The sequence below is a fragment of the Arachis ipaensis genome, chromosome B9 (genome assembly GCF_059453495.1).
Source record: "Arachis ipaensis isolate K30076 ecotype BB chromosome B9, ASM5945349v1, whole genome shotgun sequence".
Classification (NCBI taxonomy): Eukaryota; Viridiplantae; Streptophyta; class Magnoliopsida; order Fabales; family Fabaceae; genus Arachis; species Arachis ipaensis.
Window position 1 is genome coordinate 72,107,123 of NC_142444.1, and position 13,719 is coordinate 72,120,841.

Genomic DNA, 13,719 nt, shown 5'->3' on the forward strand with positions numbered 1-13,719 from the left:
GGCTCTTCAAGCAAAGTCTTTCTCTTTGGCTCCTTGACCTTGGGTGGTTCTTCCTTAATTTTATCAACACCTTCATCTTCATCCCTCATCACCTCCACTTCATCCCCACATCTTCATTATTTGTCTCTTCACTCAACTTTGTAGGTATAGCAACATTCTTATCCAATTTAGTGCTGCTCCTAAGGGTAATGGCATTGATGCTACCCGTAGGGTTGGGTTGAGGTTGGGAGGGCAAACTACTTGAGGTTGAAGCTTGTTGGGTGTTTTGTGCGGTTTGAGAAGGGAGAGTCAAACGGGAAAGGGCATCGGCTATTGTAGCCATATATGCTTCTTGTTTCTTGTGAAACTCTCGTTGTTCTTGCATGAAGGTGTGAATTGTGTCATTCATGTGAGATTGGTTGGAGAGAAGGGCTTGGTTGACTTGAGGAGGGCTAGGCCTACTATGTGGGGCTTGGTACTTCCCTTGAGGCCGAGATTGTGGGGGTTGTTGGTATGGTTGTTGGTATGGTTATTGGTATGGTTGTTGGCCTTGGGGTTGTTGATAGTATTAGACTTGGGCATTTTGGTTGGGATGAGCTTGAGGAGCTTGGTTCCACCTTTGGTTTGAGTTATCCCTCCACCCTTTGTTTTGATTTCATCCATGTTGGTTGGATCATTGATTGTAATTTGGTTTTTGTGGGTAAGAGTTAGCTACTGCCAATGTACTGTACTCTTGGAGCTGAGGACACTCATCAGTATAATGAGTGTTACACGCACAAACACCACATACCCTTGGTGGTCCTTCGATCCTTTGAGGTTGAGGTGGAGCACTTATCAATGCTTGAGGGATTTGTTGCCCTTGGGTGAGTTGCCGTAACATAATTGTCATTTCACCAAGGGTCTTGGTCAAAATAGCATCTCCGGAGGGAGAAACTTTATTCACAGCTTTCGGTTGTAGGCTCCTCACCCTTGAGTGTTGAGTGGAGTCCTCCAAGTCTGATATAACTTCCTATGCTTCCGCAGCGGTCTTATTCTTGGTTAATGAACCTCCACTCGCGGCATCTAGGAGAAGCTTGTCTTGGTGATGCATTCCTTGACAGAAATAACTAATAAGAACCAACTCGTCAATCCGATGGTGAGGACAAGCCTCCAGCAACTTCTTGAATCTCTCCCAATACTCATACAAAGTCTCCCCATACCGTTGCACAATGCAAGAAATCTCTCTTCGCAACTTGTCTGTTTTCTGGGGAGGATAGAACTTTTCCAAAAACTCTTTACGCAACAAGTCCTAGTTGGCTCTAACTTCACCCGTCTGAGTATAAAACTACTCCTTCGCTTTTCCCTCCAAAGAGAAAGGAAAGGCGAAGACCAACACTGCAGCTTAATCGGCCCCATGTCTTCTTGCGGTTGCACAAGCAACTTGGAAATCCTTGAGATGCTTCAAGGGATCCTCTCCAGGTAATCCATTATACTTGGGGAGCAAGTTTATCGTACCAGACTTGAGCACAAAATTTGGGTCTAAGTCCGGATACAAGATTTGAAGTGGTTGTAAGTCAAGATCAAGAGCTCCAGCCTCCTTCAAGGTGATTCTTCTAGGTGGGTCCGCCATGTCGGTGTCACCTGAGTCACTCAAAGAGAATTCAGTACTCCTCACAGATGAATATAGAGTCTCCTCGTTGATTGGAGAATGATGGTCACGGATGGTTGGTGATAGTGAATAGGAGTGCTCCTCAAGGGAACCCAATTCACTATCCACAAAAGCTAGCCAGCGCCGAGCTTGCCTTAAACGAGTTAAAGTTCTTTCAATTTCCAGATCAAAAGTGGCCAAGCTCGGGTCTGGAAGCGACCGTGTCATTCAACTGAGGAGGCAATAAAACCATGCAATTATGAAGGGAAAACGAAAATAGACAAGTAAACAAGAACCAACTCAACAATCAAAAAGAGGAATGTGGTATCTACAATTAGAGCCAAGTTGCAAACCAAAATCAAGTATTCACAATATTCACATATTTACAACAACCAAAATAGTAGCACTCATTGCACTTAAAGTGAACTCCCCGGCAACGGCGCCAAAATTTGATGTAAGAGGGACCAAGAGCAAGGGTAGGAATTTTCCTCTAAATTGGGGTTAGCATCGTAAGTATAGTCCTAACCCAACGAATTGGCCCCTCCAATCAAATTAGAGGTTCACAAGATATGTCACAAGCAAAACCAAATTAAAATCGAGAGTATTAGACTCCTGAGTCATCTCCCTAGGAGCACTTTAGAGCAACGAGTGTGCAATTCTGGTTGTAGTGATCAACGGGTTGTGAATGAAGAAATGAACATATAAAGCAATAAAAGAACATGCAAAATTGTAATGATTGAACTAATTAAGAAATTAAAGAACTGACTATGTAATATAAACAAGTAAAGTATAAAAGAAATCAACATATAAAGGTATGAAAGATTGAAAGCATTAAAAATAGTCTTGGCTTGGCATGAGCTAAGGATCCTTTCCTTGTTGGAACAACAACTATGACAATTATGATGGATTAGTCTCACTTGATCAACCATCACATCGGAAAGTAAGTTAAATGAGCATAAGTGTCCTTAACCCATAAATCCTAACATACTTGCTAATTACCTTAGCAATAAATTAGTGTTAGTGGGAGCAAGACATTTAACAACCCAAGAATTGAAAATAAATGTTGGACATTCCAACTCTAGAAACCCAATTGCTCACTTTACCCAAGCCAAGAGCCAAAAATTTAGCCTAAAACCATGTTTGACATTTTGTCAAACACTTAGTGGGCAAAAAGCTTAAACATGAGGAAAATGAGTAAGGACTTGAAACTAAAGGTAACAATGAAACTCAATCAACAAGAATAACACAAGAAAGCATATAATCAACATCCAACATAAAATTCATCAACAAGAAATTGAAATTGCAAGAGAGAAGCAAAAGTGAACTATAACTTAAATTAGAAGAAAGAGTAATAACAATGTAACTATAAAGAGTAATAACAAGGAAATACTTACAATGAAAGCTTGCAAAATCCAAGATCAAAAATAGAAATGGCACTTGAATGTAAAACCCTAATATAAACCCTAATAGAGATGATGAAAAACTTAGAGAAAAACTAAACTAAAAGATTCCTACTACTACTCCTAAACTATACTAAATGATATGCTATGTTATGCCTTCATTCCCCCCTCCAATATGAGCTAGAAGACTTCAGAAATGGGCCTCCAAAGCCCCCAAATTGCGACGCACATGCTATTTTAATGAAGTCATGTGCGGACACCTATGCGGACGCACAGACACGTGCGTTCGCACACTTCGTGGGAAATCCAGGCTTGTGTGTACGCACAAGCAGCCGTGCGCACGAACACTACGTGATGCTTGGCTGGACGCGCAACGCGCTCGATGCAATCCACACGCTTTGCTTGGGTGACTGTGCGTACGCACAGGCAGCTGTGCGCACGCACACGTCTCTGAGCTCACTCCTTTGATTTCTCTTGCTTCCTCCACTTTGCGTGCTCTTCTTCCATTTTCTCCAATCCATTCCTACCTTATATACCTGAAAGCACTCACCAACAACATCAAGGCATCGAATGGAAGGCAAATAGAATAAAATAGATTCAATTAAGTATAAAATAGCATATTTTCATGATCAAGCACAAATTGGGAGGAGAGATCAAAAGCATGCTACTCAAAGGAATAAGTGTGAGTTTATGTGATAAAAATCCATTCAATTCTAACCAACAATCATCATCAAATATGGATTCATCAATTTCCCCACACTTAAACACTAGCATGTCCTCATTCTAAACAAACAAAGGAGATAGATGAAAGGGAAAATGACTTATGCTATATACTACTTAAATGCATGCAACTATCCTAAGGCTAATCACTAATATGTACTACGATGAGATTGGGTAGAAACGAACCATGAAATTCCAATCCATCACAAGAAACTATAGGGCCAATGCAAAGGATTCATGCATTAAGATCAATATCCAAAGAATTGAATTGAAGTTGTCAAAACTATCCAATCAAACAACTTGCAGGAAGACGCAATATGAGTTGTAAAAACATGGAATTGAGCGATCGAACCCCTCACCGGATATGTATCCACTCAATTCGCTCAGTGTTTAGGGTTTAACCACTCAATTATCCTTTTATCGTGCTTTTCAAAGATTTGCAAGTCATCTAACAATCAACTAGTATTTAATGCATGAATAACAAGTATCATGAGGCCTTTAGAGGGATGTAATGGGGCTAGAGTTAGGTAGGATGAAGTTTGGCTAAGTGGACTTAAAGAATTAATTCTTTGATTAGCTTGAATGCCCACCTACTCCTGCATCTCCTATGTACACATAACAATGCAACTTTCCTACCCATTTCCTTTTTCATATCTCACTTTACTCAAGTATTTTCTTTTCAAACATGGCATATGCATCCTTTATTTACCCTTTCTATTCATACTTTATTATGCACAAGGGATTTTTTTTTTACTTGAACTATGAATGCATATTTTTCAATTAATGAAATGCATGAGCATTACCTAATTGCCCAAAAGATTTTTTTCACAAATAATTCATGCCTTTATCACCAATGCTTCCTAAATTTCCCCCACACTTAGAATTACACACTAATCCACCCAAGCTAATGAAAGAGTAATTCAAGGACATCAATGGTTTTCCGCTTAAGGGGAGTAATGTGCTATCATCAGAACAAAAGGGGATCCATAGGCCCAAAGGGGTTCACAAATGTGAATGCAAGGGTTGGCCATATATGTTAGTGAGTTTACCATCAACGATGGCCTCAATCATGCTAAATGCATCCAAACACAAATATAGGACATAAAGAATCATGCAAATCAATGATCACAATAAAAAAAGAGTACAATCGCACACAAGAACAACATTATGGTTGAAAAATACAACCATCTATTAAAGCTCAAATCTCACAAGGTATGTTGTTCGAGCTCTTTCTTCCATGTTCTACAAACAAAATACTCCAAGCAAATTGGTAAAATAATTTTTTCTCAATTCAATCAATGGTATGCCCTTAGAAAAGGATTTCATGGAAAATCCTTGGTGTCTCACCCCTTATTCATCATATCATGCAGAGTGCAAATATTAACCACTAAATATCCATAAACGATAAAGAAATATTCACAACAAACCAAATAAGATGCAATAGAAAAACTATTTAAAATGAAGAAAAAGTACTGAAAGAAACATCGCAAAGTGTCTTTAAGACAGAAACTTTTACCCTCCCTTGAAGTCATCGATCCTCCCCCACACTTAAATTGTGCACGGTTCCTCCGTGCATGCTCACGATCCAGGAGGATGAAGAGGGGGCCACCTTCAGCTGGTGGGCTCAGAAATGGGACGGTCATCTGCATCAAGCTCCTCCCCAGCTAGCTCGGATGAAGCTGCAGGAATCGGGCCGGGGTCTTTTCCTTCCAACTTTTCCGCTATCCACTCAAAATGCTTGTGCTCCAAATGCTCCATGTGGTGCATATCGTGCAAGATATCACGGAATAGATCCGGAAGAGGACGGAGAAAAGGTAAAGCAGTTAATGGAGTTGGTAGACTTGATGGTGGTGCTGTGGGTGTCTTCCTCTTGGAGGGGGTTGTTTTTGTTGATCTCTCCAAATCTTCCCTCGGAATGAACTTTTTGCCTCTAAAAAACTCAAGCATTATATCCATTGGTCGCCTCTCTACCCCCCACTGCATTATATCCATTATGTGATGAAAATCAATTCAATTCTAACCAAAAATCATCATCATATATGGATTCATCAGTAGGGGGAATTGTGTGAATTGTAGTAGGGTCTATGGTTGTTTGATTGATGGCTGGGGTTGTTGTATTGGTATTGGTTAGAGTGATATGGCTTGTGGTCTTAGGTATGGTTTTGATGGTTTCTCCACCCAAAGTTTGGGTGGTTCTTCAAACCTGGGTTGTAAGTTTTAGCATTCGGGTCATATGGTTGCCTTGAGGAATTGTTCACATAATTGGCTTATTCCTGTTCACATTCATCCTCTGGGCTATCTCCTTCTTGCATAGGTGCTTGAGCATGGATGGCTGAGACTTGATTCTTCTCCATTTGCTTGGTTAGAGTTGCTAGTTGAGCAGTGATCACCTTGTTTTGAGCCAGCAGAGCATCCATAGAGTTGAGCTCTATTACTCCCTTCTTTGAGTTTCTATTAGAAGCATAGAAGTACTCATTATTGGCCACAGTTTCTATTATGTCTATGGCCTCTTCAATTGTCTTTTTCTTGTTGAGATAGCCTTCTGAAGAGTGATCTAGTGCCTTCTTTGATTCTTGTGACAAACCTTTATAGAATATGTGCAGCTGGACCCATTCATTGAACATGTCCGGAGGGCATTTTCTTGTCAACTATTTGTATCTCTCCCAAGCTTCATAGAGAGTCTCCCTATCTTGTTGTCTAAAGGTTTGCACCTCAACTCTCAACCTATTAACTCTTTGGGGAGGGCAGAATCTTGCTAAGAACTTATTTACCATTTCTTCCTAAGTTGTCAAACTCTCCTTAGGAATTGATTCCAACCACTTAGATGCTTTATCCCTAAGAGAAAAGGGGAACAACAACAGCTTATAGGTATCCGGGTGGACACCATTAGCCTTCACTGTATCACAGATCCTAAAAAATGTGGTTAGATGTTGGTTGGGATCTTTCTGTGCACTTCCTCCAAATGAGCTGTTGTTTTGAACAAGGGTGATGAGTTGAAGCTTTAACTCGAAGCTGTTAGCATGAATGGTTGGTTTTAGAATGCTGCTTCCGCAATTTCCTGGGTTTGGGTTGATATAAGAGCCTAGAACTCTTCTCTCCTACCCAGCATGGTTACCAGCACCTTCCCCAACATGATTATGCACTTCCTCCTCCAAAGTAACATCTAGATCTTCCTCCACTACTTCCTTTCCAACTATTCCTTTACCTCTTGCTTCCCTCCTTAGTCTAAGGAAGGTCTTCTTAGGTTCACTATAAAAAGAGGATGAAGTTTCTTCTCTTTTACCTGTCATACATTCAGCAAACAAACAAGTAAATGGCAAGTGAAGGAATCACTCTTGTCAGTACTTATGCTTAGATTGATTGGTGCAATTGATCAAACAGTTAGTGAATTAGTATGATAAAATGGAAATATATACAATGAACAACTGGAAACTCAAATGCCAAAGGAAAGAAGAAAACGAGAAACTGAAATTAAAGGAATTAACAAGGTAAATAAAAAATGCTTAATCTAATTACCCATCAATTTAGTCATTATCAGTTTCAAACCAATCCCCGGCAATGGCGCCATAAAACTTGATGACCGAAATTCACTCACTATATAATGAATCTGTTCCTTGGCAAGTGCACCAAGGTATCGTCAAGTAATAACCCACTATGAGTGGGGTCGAATCCCACAGAGATTGGTAGATTGAGCAACTTTAATCATTGGGTGAATTGTAAATAACAAGAAAGGTAAATAACAAGAATGTAAAATGCTGGAACATAAATGACTGAATTGTAAATGGGGAATGGGTAATAGCAGAAATTAAAGAAAGCTATAAAGAATAGGTAAGATAAGAATAGGGGAAATTTATTGGGATTAGGAGATGTTACTCTCTTGGGATTAGATCTAGATAATCTCATCTTCAATCATGCAACTCATTGACCTCTTGGCAATCATGATTGATTGAACCCCAATTCCTTGGTGATTCAATCTCTCAAATCTTGATAATCAGCCAATTCCTTGGTCTAATTGCTCATGAAGAGAGATATGCTTGGTCCCTGATTATACCACACATCCTCATAGATCCAAATAGTGGGTGGATTTTATGTCACCATATCCAATCCCAAAACCCAGATCTACTCAAGTGTGAGAAGGGATTTCAAGCATGGTTTCATGTTTTCTTTTCTAAGGTTCCCATGAAACCCATTTTGCATTCAACCTCTTTCCCACGATGATTGAACACTAAGCATGAAGAACGAAATTCGTTCTAGCAAATCAAAGAGAATATGAAGAAAAGAAGAAATTCATTATCATTAATCCATCAAGTACAACAGAGCTCCCTCTCCCAATGAGAGTGAGTTTAGCTACTCATAGCTTAGAGAAAAGTACAAGAGATGGAAGAAGATGAAGTGAAGTGTGAAACAAAAATTAATCATCCAATCTAACTTTCTAACCCCCCCTCATTTTCAGTAATCTCAGGGGGTATTTATAGTACTCCTATTACTAGAAAAGGAAAATTATAAAAAGGGAAAGAAAATTACAATTGAAAATAAAAGGAAAACTCTAATAAAATGAACCATGTGCCTAGCGTGTGAGTGGCTGATTTAAGAAAATTGTCGTGTCGGTATAGAATTTCCTCAATTGAATGAATTCTCGTTGCAAGTATAGTTCTACACCAACAAACAATCCTCCCAATCAAAAATATTGGTTGTCACATGTGCAAACCCCAAGTAAGAATTAACCGAAGTATTTAGACTCTGGGTCGTCTCACAAAGAGTTGCAATGAAATGATCAATTATTGGCTATGAAAGGGGTAAGGAGGTTTTGATTGGTGAGAGGGCAATAAAATATAAATGACAAGAAAAGTAAAGAGAGCAATTAAAGAAAGCAATTAATAAAGGGAGACATTCATGGCAAGTGTTGAGATCATAGGCTTTCTATCCTAGTCATGCAATGATTAATTCATCTAATTTAGTCAACTCCAACAAATAGGGAGAAAGTCAAATAAGATTAATCAATCATACCACAATAATAACAAGAATTTATCTTATTACGTCATCTCCAACATTGGAAGAAGATATAGGTTATCTTCCATGAGAGAAAGTCTAACAAGACTAACTAATCTCAATCCAAAAGTCCTAATCAACTCACTAATTTAATTAGCAAAAGATTAGCGTCAATGGAAACAATATTCCAAAAGTCCTAATCAACTTACTGATTAAATTAGCAAAAGATTAGCGTCAATGGAAACAATATTAGCTAACAACTCTAGATCACCAACATGAGTTGGGTTTTCATGACTCAAGATTGCCTAATTACTCTTTCCAAGCCAAGAATGCTCAAAATCTACTCTAACATCCAACCAAGCATTTTATCAAACACTTGGAAGGCATACATGGAAAGCATAGTAAAATGTGCAAGAAATATAAATCTACCAACTATCAATTGCAAGAAAAGTAAATCAACAACTCAATTCATCAATAAAAAGAACATCAAACATTAAATTGCATTAAAAGAAAATTAGATCCAACAATGTTCATTAACATAAAAGTAACAAAATAAAGGAAATGAACAAGAGAAACCAAGAAGATTAAGATGTAACAACAAGAAATTAAAAGGAAAACTAAATTAAAACAAGAATTAGAAGTGAGATTCATGAAAATTAAACCTAAACTACCCTAAATTCTAGAGAGAAGAGAGAGCTTCTCTCTCTAGAATTCTACCCTAAAACATGATGAAAAACTAAACTATGACTACTTGGTTCATTCCCACCTCAATCCCTGGATTCAATAGCATCATAAATGAGTTGATTGGGCGCAAAATGCTTCAGAAATCGCTGGGGGCGATTTCACTTTAGTGGGCCACAGACAGAATCGGCGCGCACGCGTACATGGCGCGTGCGCACCCCTGAACGCGAAGTAACATATGGGAAATTTTATATCATTTCGAAGTCCCGGATGTTAGCTTTCCAAAGCAACTAGAACCTCCTCATTTGGACCTCTGTAGCTCATGTTATGGTCGATTGAGTGCGAAGAGGTCAGGCTTGACAGCTTTACGGTTCCTTCATTTCTTCATGAGTTCTCCCACTTGCATGCTTTTCTCCTCACTTCTTCCATCCAATACTTACCTTATGAACCTGAAATCACTCAACAAATACATCAAGGCATCGAATGGAATTAAAGTGAATTAAAATCACCAATTTTAGGGCCTAAAAAGCATGTTTTCACTTTTAAGCACAAATCAAGGGAGAATTGCAAAACCATGCTATTTCATTGAATAAATGTGAGAAAAGGTGATAAAATCTCCCAAAATAAGCACATGATAAACCACAAAATTGGGGTTTATCAAATCTCACCACACTTAAACCAAGCATGTCCTCATGCTAAGAATAGAGAAGGACAAAAAAAGGGTATGAACATTTATTCAATGCAAATAAACTAGATGTTCCTATCTACATCCATGCAACTAAATGCAAATTGATTCTACCTACTTGGTCAAAAGTAAATCAATCTCCAAGAATATATATCAAGTAGGGCTAAGTAGTATGAAGATTCTTGAATCCCACCAATTCAAATATCAAAATGAAGTTCAAATAGACTTGTAAGAAGAAAAGCTCATGAAAGCCGGGAATAAGGAATTGAGTATCGAACCCTCACCGGAAGTGTATCCGCTCTAGTCGCTCTAGTGTATAGGGTTGATCACTCAATCCTCTTCTAATCATGCTTTCCAAGATTTGTTTTTCTTCTAACAATCAACAATTATTCAATGTATGTATACATTCATCATGAGGACTTATTCATAGGTTGTAATGGGGCTAGGGTAAAGGTAGGGATGCATATGGTCAAGTGAGCTTGAAATTTGTATCTTTGATTAGCCTAAGCTCTCACTAAACAAATATAACAACCTATGCAATTCTAATACACAACCTAGCTACCCATGATTCCCACTTTTTTCATATACTCATGCATTCTTTTTAGTTCATATTCCATATGCATTGATTTTTATTGAACTTTACTTTGGGGCATTTTGGTCCCCTTTTTATTGCTTTCTTTTTCTATATTTTTGTTTATTTTATTTTATTTTTTTTATTATTATAATTTTTTTCTATTTTTTTCATACATTTTTTTTTTCAAAAGTATATACAAATGTATCAATGCATATGGTTTTACATAATTAATGCATAAGCATGTACCCAATTCCCAAAAAATCTTCAACAAAATACCAAATACACTTTTACCTCAACCAATGTCCCAAGTTTCCCATACTCAAATAATACACACCCTCACTAGCCGAAGCTAATCAAAGATCCAAATTAAGGACATTTATTGTTTTTCACTTAGGGGTAGTGATGTACTATAATTAAGAACAAAAGGGATTCAATAGGATCAAAATTGGCTAACAATGGTTGATGAAAGGTAGGCTATTTGGGTAAGTGAGCTAAATAAAATGATGGCCTCAATCCTATAAATGCATGTATACATGGAATAATGGACATAAAGAATCAAACAAATCAAAGATTACAATCATAGAAAGAGAATAATACACACAGGAATAGAAAATAAGTGGTTATATGATGTAACCACACAATTAGGCTCAAAACTCACATGCTTGTGTTCTTAGCTCAAAAACCATGTTCCAAAATACATTCTTCAAGCAAGTTCAACAAGAAAAAAATTTTTTTTCGAATTGGTAGGGTTCCCTAAAAATAGTTTCTTAGAAAAGAAATCATCACCCTAACCAAGTAGTCCTAACATAAAAAGGAAGTGGTAAAAATATGTACAAATTCTAACTAACATGCAACCTATCATGCAATGCAACAACTAACTAACAAAGACAAAAATTAAAAATTGGTGTTGAAAGAAAGTTGTTACCCATGGAGATTGGTCGGACGACCTCCCCACACTTAGAAATTTGCACCGTCCTCGGTGCATGCAAAGAAGAGCAAAGTGGATGGGTTGCTACAATTGATGAGCTCCTTCAAAAGGTTGTGCGGATGAACTTGTTTGTTGCCCCATTTGAAGCTTTTCCATTCCTTTCCTTCTTGGTGGCCAACCTCAAAGGAGAGAAAAAGAAAGAAAATTAAGCCTACAACAAAGATATCAAAACAAATAGAATGTAGGCGGGGGCTAATGCCAAATAAAAGTAAGGTTCTCACTACATGTTAGCTACGCATGTAAGTGAAAAGACAATATAGGCTAAGGCATATTAACTAACACTTGATGCAAGAGTAAAGTCAAGGCATGAAGAGCACTTAAAAGCATCAAGTTCGACTAGAAAGAGTAGGTCATGAAAGACGTGCAAGCTCATATCAATGCACAAAGAATATAAGAGTCATACAAGATTAAGCATTGATTTAAAAGTTTCATCACCCAACAATATCAAACAAGTCAAGAAGCACCAAGATTAACCAAGAAACTCTCAACAATTGAGTGAGAGAATTCAACACCATTATTAAAACAACGAACTTAGAAAAGAAAACATGAACAAGCTATAAAAATAAAATTAAAATGCAATGAATGATAATATGCAAATGCAACATAATAAAGAAGATGAAAATAAGAAAAATAAAAAGTGGATTTTTGAAAAGAAAAGAAGAAGGGAAAGAAAGTAAGAAAGGAAGAAAGAAGAAGAAAGAAGAAGGAAGAAAGAAAACAGGGGAGAAACAAGGCGCGGAAGGCGACGCGTTTGCGTCACGCACGCGTGCGCGCGGGTGGGCAGACGGGACAAGCGACGCGTACGTGGATAGCACACATACGCGTGGATGTGAAGATGGCGACCGACGCGGACGCGTCATGTATGCTGGCGCGTCAGGTCGCGGCGCAAAGTGGGCACAACTTTGGCACAACTCTCTGGTTTTTGTACCAGGAGTGCGATATGCACCACCGGCGCGCGCAGATGCCCGTTTTTCCCTTTTTTTTTTCAAAAACAGGACACTCTCCTAATCTATAAACATTTTAAAACAATCAAAAATCAAATTTAACAAAAAAAATCTTTTTGGTTTTTGAAAATATTTCAAATACACTTAAAATAAAACTTATACTACAAGCAAAATGCAATTCAAAAATAACTATTCTAATTAAAGCATGAATCTAATAAGCAATCAATCAAAGCAAGACATGAAAAAGTATGAAAAGAAGAAAACTACCTAACAATGGCAACTCAATGCATTCATTGATTATATACACAAGAGAATGGAAAGAGTTTACCATGGTGGGATGTCTCCCACCTAGCACTTTTAGTTTAAGTCCTTAAGTTGGACATTTGGAAAGCTCCTTGTTATGGTGGCTTGTGCTTGAATTCATCTTGGAACCTCCACCAATGCTTGGTTTTCCATTTTGCTCCAAAATTTCCAATGAGTTGCAATAAGTCTTGATGGAGTCCTTCACAAGCTAAGGGTTCCCAAAATTGATCCTCATATATACCCAGATCCCAAATCTTATTTCTACACCCATCTTCAAGTTGATCATCACAATTCCAATTAGGTGAGAAGTGATCTGAATTCTCAAGTAAACACCAAAGCATCTTCCTAGACCCCTTTAGTTGAGAACTATACCAACCATTGCACTTAAACTTTAAGTTTCCAACCATAAGGAACCTTGATTGGCATTTCCACCCACTACTCAATTTCCTTTTGTTGTTAACCCCACAAAGAGCTCTAAGTTGCCCATCATTTTCAATCAAACCATATTCAAGTGGGAAAGTAAAGATTAGAGATAAGAATTTTACCCACTTGAATGTTATGTTGGATGGCGACTTAGGAAGGGACGTCCCCAATGGTCTTGTAAGTTCCATTCCCTTGTGCTCTTCTTTGAATACCTCCACCTCTTGGCAAGCTTCTTCCACCTTCACCTCTTGACAAGGCTCTTCATGTCCAATTACTTCCTCACCAACCTCTTCTAGCTCTTCTCCATTCTTCATATCACAACTTGGAGGTAATGTGGAACTTGTCTCAACATCCACCTCAAATTCAAGAGGAGAAGATTCCTCAAATACCAAAGGATCATGTGTTG

At 38.1% G+C, this 13,719-nt stretch overlaps 1 non-coding gene across 1 annotated transcript; it reads left to right on the top strand.

Moving 5' to 3' along the window:
- Positions 1-1,106: 1,106 nt before the first annotated feature.
- Positions 1,107-1,213, top strand: LOC148545031 (small nucleolar RNA R71). Its single transcript, XR_015900767.1, has one exon. It is a non-coding gene; the product is annotated as a small nucleolar RNA R71 (small nucleolar RNA).
- The last annotated feature ends 12,506 nt before the right edge of the window (positions 1,214-13,719 follow it).